At 41.3% G+C, this 14351-nt stretch overlaps 1 long non-coding RNA gene across 1 annotated transcript in view; it reads left to right on the forward strand.

Annotated features, from left to right (window-relative positions):
* The window catches only part of LOC141548440 (uncharacterized), a 91760-nt gene that overhangs the window by 68094 nt on the left and 9315 nt on the right, over nucleotides 1-14351 (forward strand). The window contains exons 4-5 of the long non-coding RNA XR_012483945.1: nucleotides 12061-12154; nucleotides 12628-12722. This is a non-coding gene — a long non-coding RNA (uncharacterized LOC141548440). The remainder of the gene's footprint in view (nucleotides 1-12060; nucleotides 12155-12627; nucleotides 12723-14351) is intronic.

Below are 14351 nucleotides of genomic sequence, written 5' to 3' on the forward strand. Positions count from 1 at the left end.
AACTGAGTCGTATGCTTCTGATACCCTGTCTCACTTTTAAGTTCCAGTTATAAAATTAGGCGTGGAGCAGGTCTCCATAAGTTCTTGATTAACTGATTGATCAGTTTAGAGTTAAGAACTGGAAATTCTGGAGTTAATAGAACCAAGAACAGACTGGAATGAAGGAAACTCAAGATAATATTTAGCAGGACTCAGTTGCTCAGCATGGACAGAATAAACCAGGGGAAGTTTATTTTTACAACATTTTATTGTAGTGAAATAAGGATATTACATAAGAAAATCCTCAAAACTTTTATTCAGTAACTTAATAAATGCTTTTTAAGACTCTACTATGTGCTAAGCATTGTGCTAGATGATGAAAGGCAAAAGACATTAGCCCACTGTGTAATGAAGGTGAGAAAATGCAAACAATTATATGCAAACAAGCTATATTAAAAGATATTCTTTTAAGGGCAGCACTGACTAAGTGGGCCCTGGGACATGAGTGGCTAGGCCCAGAGATAGAAGACAGAATTCCATGTCTGAGAAATAGCAAGAAGATCAATTATAAAATGAAGAGATTAGATGGTCTTTAAGGTCTCTTCAGCTTTGGTATTCTATGAGTCCTTGATCCTAAGTAATACCCCAATTTCTGTGATCAGTGAATCCAATGGATCCCAACCAAAGTGTTATGTGGGGCCCCAGGAGAACAATTGTTACCCACAGGGAGGTAATCAGTGAGGGAAGTGGTATCCCTTGAGTTGCAATCTATTGTATGAGTAGGCATTCAGTAGTAAAGAGAGAGTGGAGTGCAGATGCATACAGTGATACATAATAAATGCTTCTCTTATTTTTTTGGCTTCTTTTTCCCTTGTTGCAAGATGGCTCCCAAGTGATAGGGTGAGAGTGACATTGGAAAATGACAGTGATATGAAAACTCAAAATCAACTAAATAAGAATCAATCAAATATTTTGAAAAATAAAAATGTAGGGGGTACCAGGTTGAATGCCAGGCAGTTAGGTAATAGACATTAAGCAAATATATGTGTAAGGAAGATTATTTTGGCAGTCTTATTTTTTTTTAGATTTTTTTTATTATAGCTTTTTATATTCAAAACATGTATATGGGTAATTTTTCAACATTGATCCTTGCAAAAACTTCTGTTTCAACTTTTCCCCTTCTTCCCTCCACCCCCTCCCCTAGATGGTAGATAGTCCCATACATGTTAAATATGTTAAAGTATATGTTAAATACAATATATGTTTACATATTTATACAGTTATTTGTTGTACAAGGAAGATCAGATTTAGAAAGAAGATAAAAATAACCTGAGAAGAAAAAACAGAAATGCAAGCAAACAATAACAGAAAGAGTGGAAATGTTATGTTGTGGTCCATACTCATTTCCCAGAGTTCTTTCTCTGGGTGTAGCTGGTTCTGTTTATTACAGATCAATTGGATCCTCTCATTGTTGAAGAGAGCCACATCCATCAGAATTGATCATCATGTAGAATAATGATCTCCTGGTTCTCCTGGGAAATGAGGGTAAACTGTTTGCATTTTTCTTTCCAGGTTATTTTTACCTTCTGAATCCAATTCTTCTGGTGCAACATGAAATTCGTTTCTGTATACATATATTGTATCTAGGATATACTATAACATATTTAACATGAATGGGACTGCCTGCTATCTAGGGAAGGGGGTGGAGGCAGGGAAAGGAAAAATCGGAACAGAAATGAGTGCAAGGGATAATGTTGTAAAAAAATTTACCCATGCATATGTACTGTCAAAAAAAGTTATAATTATAAAATAAATAAAAAAGTGATAGCAAAAAAAAATAATCTCCTGGTCCTGCTCATTTCACTCAGCATCAGTTCATGTAAGTCTCTTCTGGCCTTTCTGAAATCCTCCTGCTGGTCATTTCTTACAGAACAATAATATTCCACAACATTCACATGCCATAACTCATTCAGCCATTCTCCAATTGGTGGGCATCCCTTCAATTTCTGGTTTCTAGCCACTATGAAAAGGGCTGCCACAAACATTTTTGGCAGTCTTATTTAGTGCTATACCAATCAAATTCCCAAGAAACTATTTTACTGACCTAGAAAAAAATAACAAAATTCATTGGGAAGAACAAGAGGTCAAGAATTTTAAAGGAATTAATGAGAAAAAAAAACAAATGAAGGTAGTCTAGCTGTAGCAGATCTAAAACTATATTATAAAGCAATAGTCATCAAAACCATTTGGTACTGGCTAAGAAATAGAGTAGTCAATCAGTGGAAGAGGTTAGGTTCACAGTTTAAATTAGTCAATGACAATAGCAATCTAGTGTTTGACAAACCCAAAGACTCCAGATTTTGGGATAAGAATTCACTATTTGACAAAAACTGCTAGGAAAACTGGACACTAGTATGGCAGAAACTAGGCATTGACCCACATCTAACACCATATATCAAGATAAGGTCAATATGGGTTCATTATGAAGCCATAAAGAATGATATTATAAACAAATTAGAAGAACAAAGTATAGTTTACGTCTCAGATCTGTGGAGGAGGAAGGGATTTGGGACCAAAGAAGAACTAGAGATCATTATTGATCACAAAATAGGTAATATCAAAATTAAGTTAAAAATATTGTACAAATTAATGCAAACAAGATTAGAAGGGAAGTAACAAACTGGGAAAACATTTTTACAGTCAAAGGTTCAGATAAAGGCCTCATTTCCAAAACATACAGAGAATTGACTCTAATTTATAAGAAATCAAGCCAATCTCCAATTGATAAATGGTTAAAGGATATGAACAGACAATTGTCAGAGGAAGAAATTGACAGTATTTCTAGTCATATGAAAAGGTGCTCCAAATCATTATTGATCAGAGAAATGCAAATTAAGACAACTCTGAGATACCACCACACACCTCTCAGACTGGCTAAGATGACTGGGAAAAATAATGAAGAATGTTGGAGGAGATGTGGGAAAACTGGGACACTGATACATTGTTGGTGGAACTGTGAACGGATCCAACCATTCTGGAGAGCAATTTGGAACTATGCTCAAAAAATCATCAAACTGTGCATACCCTTTGATCCAGCAGTGCTGATACTGGGCTTATATCCCAAAGAGATCTGAAAGGAGGGAAAGGGATCCATGTGGGCAAAAATGTTTGTGGCAGCCCTCTTTGTAGTAGCAAGAAACTGGATTTAACATATTTAGCATGTATTGGACTAGCTGCCATCTAGGGGAGGGGGTTGGGGGGGAGGAGGGGAAAAGTTGGAATAGAAAGCTTTTTAAGAGTCAATGTTGAAAAATTACCCATGCATAGGTTTTGTAAATAAAAAGCTTTAATTAAAAAAATATTATTTTGGCAGTCATATGTAGGATAGATTGGAGAGGACAGAGTAGAGGCAAGAAGACCAGTAACGGTGATAGATTTATAATACAAGGAGGAAGTTGCGAGGACCTGGACTAGGCTGGTGGCAAGAAGGATGGAGAGGAAGTTCAGGGCCACCAGCTGTACCCTGCATTAGGGATGGGTACTGACTTCATGGATACCGGACCAGATCTGAGTTTAACTGTCATCCTTGCTTGCTTCCCCTTCACAAGCAAGTAAATCCTGTGTGTTGACTCAGTTGTAAATTGAGTCACAACTTTGTGTGTCATAAATGCCTGTGAATCTCTACCTCCTGCCCTCCTTTCCATAGACATGATGAACATGTGATGGGAGGAAACAGAAGGAGAATCGTCAAAAAGCTCCTATCACCCAGTATTGCCGGCCCTTTGGACGTATCCCACCATTGCACTCAACGGTTTGTCCCTGCCCCTAAGGCTAGTTTCCACCTCCTGCAACCTGGTGCCTCTCCTATTTTCCAGGACACTTAGATCTCCCTGGCAGAAAAGCCAATTGGATCTTTCTCTTCCCTTCATCAGTGAGAGCTACAGTGGGAGCTTTCCATCCCTTTGGAAAGATGCTTCATTTGGCCTAGAGCTTAGCTGAAGGAACAACCTTTTGTTTCCCTGCCCACGGAGTTCCTCAATCCATACCTATCTAGCCCAACTTTTCCCCCTGAGGAGCCTCCTGATATGGAGATGGTATTTTTTTCCTGGAAGGCCTTAACTGTGGGAACACACACATTAGTTCAACAAAGGATGATGGGAAGTAAGAAGGAGGCTAAACTGTCAGGGTCATTGTGTTTGTGTAGAACAAAAATCTTTGCCAAAATGAAATAATGACCGTAGCTTAGCTAAAGCGGGCTGCTGTACATTAAGCCAGTGTTCTTGGCAGGAAGGCGGTCACAAGTTGCCACAATTCATCGATAGCTACAGACACCCAACCAAAAAAGTTGATTTCATCTGATGTTACCAGAGGGAGCCAGGTGCTTAACAAAGCCAATATCCCTGGCAGTGAATCGTGTCTTATATCATCTTTTCCCCTCTTTCCTCTGTTACTCTTGCCTATTTCTCAATTCCCCTTTTCCACCCCCTGCCCACCCTCTTCTCATCTCATTGCCAGTGTTACATCTGCTGTGGAGGCAGCTCCCTTTCCTCAAAAGGATTTCTTGGGGATTCGAGATGTATGTTGATCTACATCTGGTAAAGTCTAATGGTGCAGTAGAAAAAGGCAAAGGATCTGGGTTCAAGTTTGGGCTTTTCTCTACACTACCCAGGTAATGAGCTTCTTCACTTTTCCTCATCTGAGAGAGGAGGGACAGGGAAAACTTCTTGCAAAGCTAAGTCTATAAGGGATCATCATGGATAGAGCTCATCCCTGTGTCATGGTACCAGTTAGCCATTCCCTGCCCCATTTGTTTAAACTTTGAAGAGGCTCACCTAAACAATAATTTGTATGAAAAAGATCTGGAGCTTGCATTTGACTGCAAGCTCAGTATTATTGAATAGTGTAAGGCTTTAGTCAAGAAATCTAATTGTAATTCCAGGTTACACAGTATCTAGAACAAGTGAGAAAACAGTCCTTTGTTATCTGTTCTACTAAGTATCTATCTAGACATCTGGGTTCGGTTCTGGGAAATGAATTTCCGAGGGAACATTGGAAAATGGAGTCTATCCAGGAAGTGATAACCAGCAGGGTAAGAAGACTTGAAATCAGTGCTTTCAAACCCAAATAGAAATGGGTGCTGGGTGGATAGAGCACCAGCCCTGAAGTCAGGAGGACCTGAGTTCAAATCTGGTCTCAGACACTTAACACTTCCTGGCTGTGTCACCCTGGGCAAGTCAAGCCTCAGCAAAAAAAAAAAAAAAAAAGGGGGGGGGTACCACTAAACTGGCCATAAGGATCCTTGTCACCAGCACATGTTGACTTCTAGATTAAAATGATCTATATCCTATTGTCTTCTTTACTATTGCTAACTATTTTCCACTCCATTTTAATGTGGTTTGGGCTGTACTCATGTTACAGTCTACATGTGGGCTGCAGACCTTGGGTTTGACGCTTTAGCTCTGAATCATGCCATATGAGGATCAGCTAAAAGAACTAGAGATGTTTAGCCTAGAGAAGAGATAGAGGAAAACGTGCTCTCTGACTTCAAGTATTTGACATGACAGTGGAGAAGAGGGCTTGAATCTATTCTCCTTGGCCTTAGAAGGCAGAGGTAGGAGCAGTGGAGAGAAGATTCAGAGAGGCAAGACAGATTTTTTCCAGCTGGCGCCTGCCAATGGAAGTCTTTCAATGGAGACATCTTCAAAACGTTGTGCAAAGAGCCTTACACATTGACCTTGAGTAGTCTGTGAGCTCCTTTCCAACAGCCAGATTCCTATTTTGGGAAACTCACTCCCCAAGAGCATCCTCTTCTGTCAACTCATTTTAGTAAGGTAATGATGGTTGGATTTTGGAAAAGCTTTGAGTATAGACTCAATGCACACTGTATCTTTTGTTCAGATTTTAGCCTAGCCATATTTATTCAGGCCAGGGGGTTGGACCACAGGGGGAAGGGGGATGGCAATTTATGAAGGCCATTTCTGGAGGCTTGGATGAACTGTAATCTCCACCAGTGGATCAATGAAATAATCGATTGTGGAAGAATTTTGTCCTGTTTTCCAATATTGCTGCTCCCCCGGCCCTGGGGAATGATGGTAAGGTTTTGAAGGAACTAAAAAGCCTTGACAGTCTAAATACTGGCCTTTGAATTCCCAACTACAATTTCTTCTATAAAGCTCTAATGTCTCATGGAATGAAAGAGGTCCATCCAAAACATAATTGGTCGTTGCTCATTTTATTGTGAGTTTATAGAGTGGAGAATGAAATGAAAAGACAAAATTTAAAGAACCATTAAACCAGAACACTGAATGTCAGACAACTAATTTTTTTAATGAATGGAAGGAATAATAATACTACTAACATTTATTAACCATTTATTGTGTGCTAGATATTGTGCTAAATGTTACAATTATTATCTCATTTGATCCGCACAACAATCCTAGGAAGTCGATGCCATTATTATCCCTACTTTACAGGTGGGGAAACTGAGGGAAATTGAGGTTAAATGACTTGCTCAGGGTCATACAGCTAGGAAGTATCTGAGGCTGGATTTGAACTTGAGTTTTCCTGACTCCAAGCTCAGCATTCTGCCCACTGAGGCACCTAGCTGCCTAAGAAACATACCCATGGATGATAACAACAAGCAATCCATCTCCAAATCATTTTGCATTTTCTAGTGACATTTGAATGTAGATATCTGATATTACTGAATCCATAAGTCTTTCAAACAGAAGAATTAAACTCCATTGCCCAGTACGGACTCAGAAGGAGTCATCCAGATTGTCTTTCTTGACTTGAACTCCTCTGCTCCATTACTACACCCTGGGGATTGACTGCATTGCTTCAAAAACTGACAAACAATATTGTTTTGAAGCAGAGCTGACTTCAATCACTACAGTTGCTGGCTGCCACAGTACTAGAGATAGGTGGGCATCTGATTGATATTTTTTTCTTTTCTATATTTGATTGGAAGGTAGCTAGGTTCACTTAGACTCAGTTTCCTCATCTGTAAAATGAGGTGGAGAAGGAATGACAAATTACTCCAGTCTCTTCACCAAGAAAACCACAAATAGAGTCAAAAAGAGTCAAATATGACTGAAAAAAATGACTGAACAATAAAAGATTGGATTTAGGATAAAATAATGAAAAAATTATTTTCATTTATGTTGAGAAAACACCAAGTATCACTGATTCTCATTCTTCATCACTGAATGTTGAAAAGAAAATGGTTAAAGAATCTATCCTTGGAAAATTGAAAAATCATTGCAAATTCAAAAATCTCAAGAGTCGCAGGATCTGAGTTGGGAAAAACTCAATGAGAGTCAGCATTCAACTACATTAATGGGCTGGAACATCGGGCCAAATTGTGAACTCTTACACTTGAGTTCAAAGCTTCAACTTCACAAGTACCAATGAGTTAGGCTTGCTTGGGCAACAGTTTCTCTGGGAAAATATCTGGATACTTAGTGAACTACAACTTCCCTAACAGTCAAGAGGGTGATATGGCAGCCATGAAAATTAAATACAGTCATAGGCTATGTTAAGATAGAGATGGGAACCAGGAATAGAAGGTGATAGACTTCCTAGACTCAGCATTCATTGTAGCACATCTTTAATAGGCTATTTTATTCAGTCCTGGACAGCCCATGTTAGGAAGAATATTGCTAAAATGGAAAATGTTGGGGCAGCTAGGTGGCATAGTGGATAGGGCTCCGGCCCTGAAGTCAGAAGGACCTGAGTTCAAATCCCACCTCAGACACTTAAGACTTCCTAGCTGTGTGACCCTGAACAAGTCACTTAACCCCAATTGCCTCAGCATAAATAAAATAAATAAATAAAATGAAAAATGTCCAGTGGAAACGGTCAGATGAGAATGGGAGACAAAAGTAGGAATTTTTGTGTCTAGGGCAAGACCCCAGAATATAATGAAGCTACTTCTGGGGATGGTGAAATTTTCTTTAAGAAATGGGCCATTTGGTACTTTCCTATTTAAAGAATTAGTTTCAAGGGTTGGGTGCTAAGGTGGTTTGTTCATATTTAATAGGGTATAGGTGGAAGTGGTAATGATTATGGAAGTCAGAAAGGGATTAACTTGGGGCAGGAATTGAAAGAGGACTTGATAAACTGGAGAATGTCCAGAAGAGAGGGAGCCTGGCCTGGTGTTAGAGTCTCAAGTTCATGTCATGAGGTTTAGTTGAAGTTGAGGGGGGATGTTTAGCTTGGAGAAGAGAAGACTATGAGGGGAAATAATAGCTGTCTTCAGGGATTTGAAGGCCTGTCCCTTGGAAGATCATAGGATTGTAGTATTAAGAACTGGCAGGGATTCTAGGAGGCCAGTGAATCCAGTCCCTTCATTTTCTGGATGAGGAAACTGAGGCACAGCAAAGTTAAGTGATCCATCTGGGATTAGATTTGTTCTGCTTGGCCCAAAAGGGTTGGAGGGTGAGGAATGTTCAGAGAGTCCAGAACAAATTCATTCTCCATAGAAGGAAAAATAGAACAAAACTTCCTAACAAATCAAACCGTTCAGAAGTGGAATCAATTGCCTCTGTTGTTTGTGGGTTCCCTCTCATGGAACGTCTGCAAGCCAAGATTAGATTTTGGGGGCATAAGCTGAGGTCCTTTCTGACACCGACATATTGTCTATTTGTGGGGAAAAAATTGCTCCCATTTTTTGCATGCTTTTTAATGTCCAAATCACTTTTCCCCACAACAATTCCAGGGGTAGCTAGTGTGAGGATTTTTATTACTGTTTTCCCACTGAGGAAACTGTGACTGGGATAGGAAGAAGGGGGGAACAACTTGGCCAAAATCACAAAGTGTCGGAGTGAGGGCTCCATTCCAAGTCTCTCCTGACCCCTGATCCTATATAATTACGCCACTGGTTGCTCATCATATGATGGACTTCCTTCATTCTGTGGATTCTTTCCCCTTTTGCCTTGTTCTCTGAGGCACAGGAGATGCGGCTGAGCTGGTTGCTACTACTTTCCCCCCTCACTGATCAGGAACCAAATTATCCTATGCATTGCTTGGTGCTTGACAAATCTGTTACTTAACAAATGGACTAGGAAGCTCAGCCAGCGGCCTGGGGACCAGAGAGGCTAATCTCTGTGTAGCATTGATCAGGGCACAGAAAGAACACAGAGAGCATCCTCAAATGGACTCCTCTGTTAGATCGTCATGGAAATGAAATACGTTAAGGGTCACAGAACAGGGTGCTGAAGGAACAGTTTCCTTAGGAGAAAGAGGAACTACAGAATTGGTGGGTACCCACCAATTAGACAATTTTGAGAATTCCTTTTAAGTCTTCTGCATTATCTAGGTTCCTTTTGACCTAGAAAGGTCACAGGGGCTCAGATGAATGACTAGAAGGAATCAGGCTGACACTTTGCTACATTTAGAACATTCAAGAAAGTCAATTGGAGCCCAGCTCTGGGGTCTTAAGTGTCAGAGAAAACAATGAGGGAAAGAGAACTAAGTCACACAAAGGCATAGGAGTGTCCACCTGCCACACATAGGCTTCCACTGAGAGGCAGATCGTGGAGATGTCGTTCTGGTGGAGGAACTTAGCAGGCTTCCTAATTGGGGGATGGGATTTGGATGGGTGGCTGGCAAAAAGGGAGAAACCGGTCCACTGGTCTGAGGGGCTAGCATCTCTGGGAACAGGTGATCCCAGGGGGGTGGGTAGACAGTAAAAGCAGACATAGCCAAGGGAAGGAACAATTTTCAGTCGTGATTACCCAACAGATGAGCAAATTAAGGGAGTTGAGGTGCAGGCCTGGAAAGGAAAAAATGGAATAGATCATTTGTGACACCACTCTGAGATTTCAATCAGGATATTACCCAGCAGATGCGTGTGCGTTAATAGGAAGGAAAGGAACAGGCTGCATTTTTTCTCCTTCTTTTTGATTTAGAATGAGACCTGAATTGATTTCTGAATAAACTCCCCAAAGAGGCAAACCTGATAAGATGAATATTGAGGTCATTAACTTGCAGGCAGGCAAAAAAAATATTGTTAATTGTTTCTTCGTACCGTGTCGGTGGGGAAAGCAAACCATGGAGATGATTAGTCTTCAATAAAGAAAATGGGGCTGGGTTTAAAGGAATAGCTTCATTATTTGGCTTCCAAATGGTAGAAAAGAAGGCCAAAGGTGAATGGAGTCATACTAGTCATCAGCGGGCAAGATGGGGAAGAGAAAAGTGATTTTTTACTATTGACGATTGTTCAGTGTCATGCCCTGATTTGAACTGATCTGCCTTTTCTTTCAGATTTGCTTATCTGGTGTTTTCCTCAAGTACAGAACCTGGAGAGCTTTATAATTTAGCAATATGATGGGACCATAATCAGGATAGAGAACAGTTTAAATAACAGGAAAGTTCATTAGAGCCCGGTTCTGGGTTTGTAAATGGCAAAGAAAGCAGGGGGGTCAGAGGGATGTCGTTCCAAGCATGAGAAGTGCCTTGAACTTTAGATAGACTATCTGCTGAAGCAGAGCTTGGGGATTTGGAATTTCCAGGGGAGAAAAGTGGACCTCCAATTTTTCTTTATAGAGGCTGGGGACTATGGGTGTGGAGCACTGCATATACGGTCAGACTCTGTTGATGTCTTGGTTACTTTGAATGAACCGATCATTCCCATCTTTTTGTATTATAGGTTCCAAGAGATGGCTCTGGGTAGGGGAGAGGGATAGACTCGGTTATGAAGGTTATGTCAAAACAAAAGACATCAGCAATTCTTTAAAAGTAACCCAATTCTTTCAAAGTAATTTTGTAGGGGAAGAGAATGAGAAATGATTTACCCAAAGTTAAGTAAGGACGACCTTACTATACAGGTACTAAATGCCAGAGCTGATATCTGAACCCAGAGTCTCGGCCTCCAGATTTCCCTCTTGCCACTGAATCACATTGCTTCCCTTGACTTCATGGGCCGTCTTCCCCAGTGCCTTCTGAGAAAGATCAGCCCTGGATTTCCGGGGAGAGAAGCATTCTGAATGCCACAAGATGCTCCCCAAGGGGATCAGTAGTAAAAATTGTCAATTGCACTTGCGTCCCTGACTTTTTTTGTGTCTGCTGAGACGGTCCTGCCCACCGCCAGGAACTCGAGTTCAGCACCACACGGTAATGATGAAAAATGTCACTGGCAACTCTTCTCCGTCAATAACCAAGCTCATCTTTCTGTGCTAGCACGACTTTGCAGGCAGCCCACATTTCAAATTCAGTTAATCTTGAAATAATTCAAAAATCAAAGATATACCAGATTGACTCACTGCGTATTCAGAGAAGAAGGGGAGGAGGAGGGGGGAAGAGGAGGAGAAGAATCCGATATGAGAATCCAGAGAAGAGACACTGGTTTTCATTTGATTGGAATTGGTTTTAGACCACACAAGGACACACTGAATACTGAGACAGACTGACAGTCAGCAAAACGGTATCTGACGATGTCGTATTTACATTCTCTAGAGAGTACTCTCAGATCTTAGCTGTTTGGGTTTCTTGTCTTTCTGTATATTTATTTCCTCTTATTTTAGTATTTTTAGTATTATTTATCATTAATAAGAAATATTATCATTTATTATTGTTAATAAATATTATTGTTTATTATTATTATTCAGCTTCCCATTTCTATACTTTATTTTACCTTTACTTTTGCTGCCATAGGATGGAGGGTTAGTCAGGAGGCAGTCCCATGTACAAGATTTACAACTTGTTATCGTAGCTCCTAGTTGCAATCCCAATCCCCGGGTGACCCTGGTTGCTCCGGGTTCAAGGGACCTTGGTAGGTTCATGTTCACAAAAAATCATCACTCATGAGCCCCCACTGATGTCTCTACCCTTATTGATCAGGGGACATAGTTCAAAGTAAGGCCATTTAAGGAAATGACACAATAAGGAAGAGAGCAATAAAATACAAGCCTAGAGTTCAGTCTTCCACAAACATAGCATCAGTGCAAAGAGAGGTCACAAAGGGAACACGCACAGAGGGGCACACGTGTGGGGGGTACTTGTGTTCAGGGCACACACACGGAAGAGAAACGTGGATCTCCTTTGTTTCAGGCTCTCTGATGATTCCGGGTTCTATTCTAGCACTTCTCCCAGGATCTCTGCTGGATCTGACAGATGCTGCCCCACCGGATGTGAAGCATTCACCAGATGTGTAGCTTCTGCTAGACGCTGTCAGGTACGGCCCCATTGTGTGCTTCCGGCTTCTGGCTCAGCTGAAATTCTGGGCTATATTTTTCTTCTGAGAAAAGGTGATGCCGCTGTGCCCTTTTAGTTAAAATCCAGAGAGCTTTTAGAAAGAGAGAAACTCTTGCCTCAGGCCAGTAAAAAGCCTTTTCTCTGTTGGTCCCTTGAGAGTCTTGGCCCGGAACAGGAGAGTTTCAGCCTCAGATGCTAAGTTCTGTAATACAAAGATCATGGTACTTCCAGCTAGATAAAGCTATTAGACTTTATCATTTCTTTGGACTAAACTTCACGATTTCCAGACTTTTGAGAGCTTCATGAATGACTTTGACTTGTGATGAACGTTCCCTAGATCTTCTCTTTTTAATATAGGGAGATTGAACAATAAACCCCAAGAGCTACTGGCCCAATCGTGATCTTGTTGCTACAGTATCATAGATCAAATGATTGAATCTCTTCATTTTACAGATAAAGTAACTGAAGCCCAAGACATCACCCGCTGCCCAGGACAGGGTCAGCCGTGGCAGTAACTTGATCCAGTTCAAGCGTGTGCCTTAGCTCAGGTAAACCTTTTTAGCTCGGGATCCTGGGATCCGTACCTGCTGTTTGAGAAAGGATCTGGGCCTGATCTTCCCCCTCTGTAAAGTAAAGGCCTTGGATTTGATGGTTTCTCAGGTTACTTCCACTTCAAAGTTCAATGATCCCTAAGCCAGAGGTAATTCTTGCATATTTCCGGGGGCAGCATTTTCCCCCTTTTCCCTCCCTCTTCCCTTCCTCCTTTTTGATCTCTTTCTCCTTTTTCTCTTCCACTCCTTTCCTTCCTCTTCTCTTTTTCCTCCTTCTTATTTTCTTTCTGTTCTTTCCCTTTTTCTTCCTCCTCCTCTTTTCCATCTCCTTTCTCCTCTTTTTGCATTGGTGCCCATCAATTACTGGTCTCTCCTTGGACACGCTCTCCCAGCCCCGTGCCCCACTGTGTTTTCAGGATGTTGCTGGACTAAGGCGATTGGGAGTGAACTTCTGCAGCTTGGCCTTTATTCTCCTAGTCAGAGGAGATGAGCGCATGGAATATTGTTTGTCCTTAACTGAGCATTCTCACCAGCTCTCTAGACTAGCCATGGAGACAGCCTGTGCCCTCATTTTTCTTTCCTTCATGGAGTCTGGCATTATAGCTGGTAGGGGGATTAGCCTCTTGTCCCAGAAGATAGGTTCTAGCTGAAGACTTGTAAACACAATGGCCCTGTTACTTCCTTTTTCCTTTCCCCCTCTTCCTGGGACTTGAGGCCAGGCAGCAAATCAGTCCACGGGCTGGGAAGCTGGCCCAGCACAGACCACTTTGTTCAGCTCCTGCCTTGCTGAGCATGGACTCTCAGAGCTTGGAGAGCCCTCAGAAGGCATCTAGTTTAACCCTTAGTTTAGAGAAGGTGGAAAGAGTTTGGCCCTTATTTGGTGGAGTTAGCCATTTTATTATACTTCTGAGGCAGTATAAGGTATTAGAATGAAAACCAGATTTGGGAGTCTAAGGCCCTAGATTCAAATCCTCCTTTTGCTCCTTACAACTTGCATGACCTTGGATAAATTTCTTCAGTCTGAGACTGTCTTCTCATTCAAATTACAGACTCCATGGGGGGCCATCTAGATGATTTCTAGATTGGTTGCAAAGGTGGAAATGGAATTTACAAATGTAACTGATATGGGGAGATGGGATTTTTGTCTCAGAGTGCTCTTGAGAGCGTGGTGGAACACGACACTTCCTCCTTTTGGTGATACACTTTGCCTTGAATAAATGAATAAATAAATGAGTGAAAAGGGATTTAATAAGTATTTACTACGTGCCGGGCACTGTACTCATCATCGAATATGAAAAGCTGAAAGAAAGACAGTCCTTGTTCTCAAGGACTTGGTCTTTCCTGATTCTAAAAGAAGGAATAATTTGATGTGGAAGTCACAGATGGTGAGTAGGGGCATCAGGCAGTTGATCACCTTGCCATTTCCAGGAATGATGTTGTTGGTCTGATTGCTGTTCTGAGAGCTGGAGGGGGTAGTGGGTAGGGCGAGAAGTTGGCCGAGAATTTGTCTGGGGACAACTAGATGTGGCAAACTCCTGATCAGGAGGAGATCCTGGAGGTCAGTAGCTAGGACAGCAGAAGTGAAGTAGAGACTGACACACTATAGTGGCTAGGTTGGAACATAGC

The sequence above is a fragment of the Sminthopsis crassicaudata genome, chromosome X (genome assembly GCF_048593235.1).
Source record: "Sminthopsis crassicaudata isolate SCR6 chromosome X, ASM4859323v1, whole genome shotgun sequence".
Classification (NCBI taxonomy): Eukaryota; Metazoa; Chordata; class Mammalia; order Dasyuromorphia; family Dasyuridae; genus Sminthopsis; species Sminthopsis crassicaudata.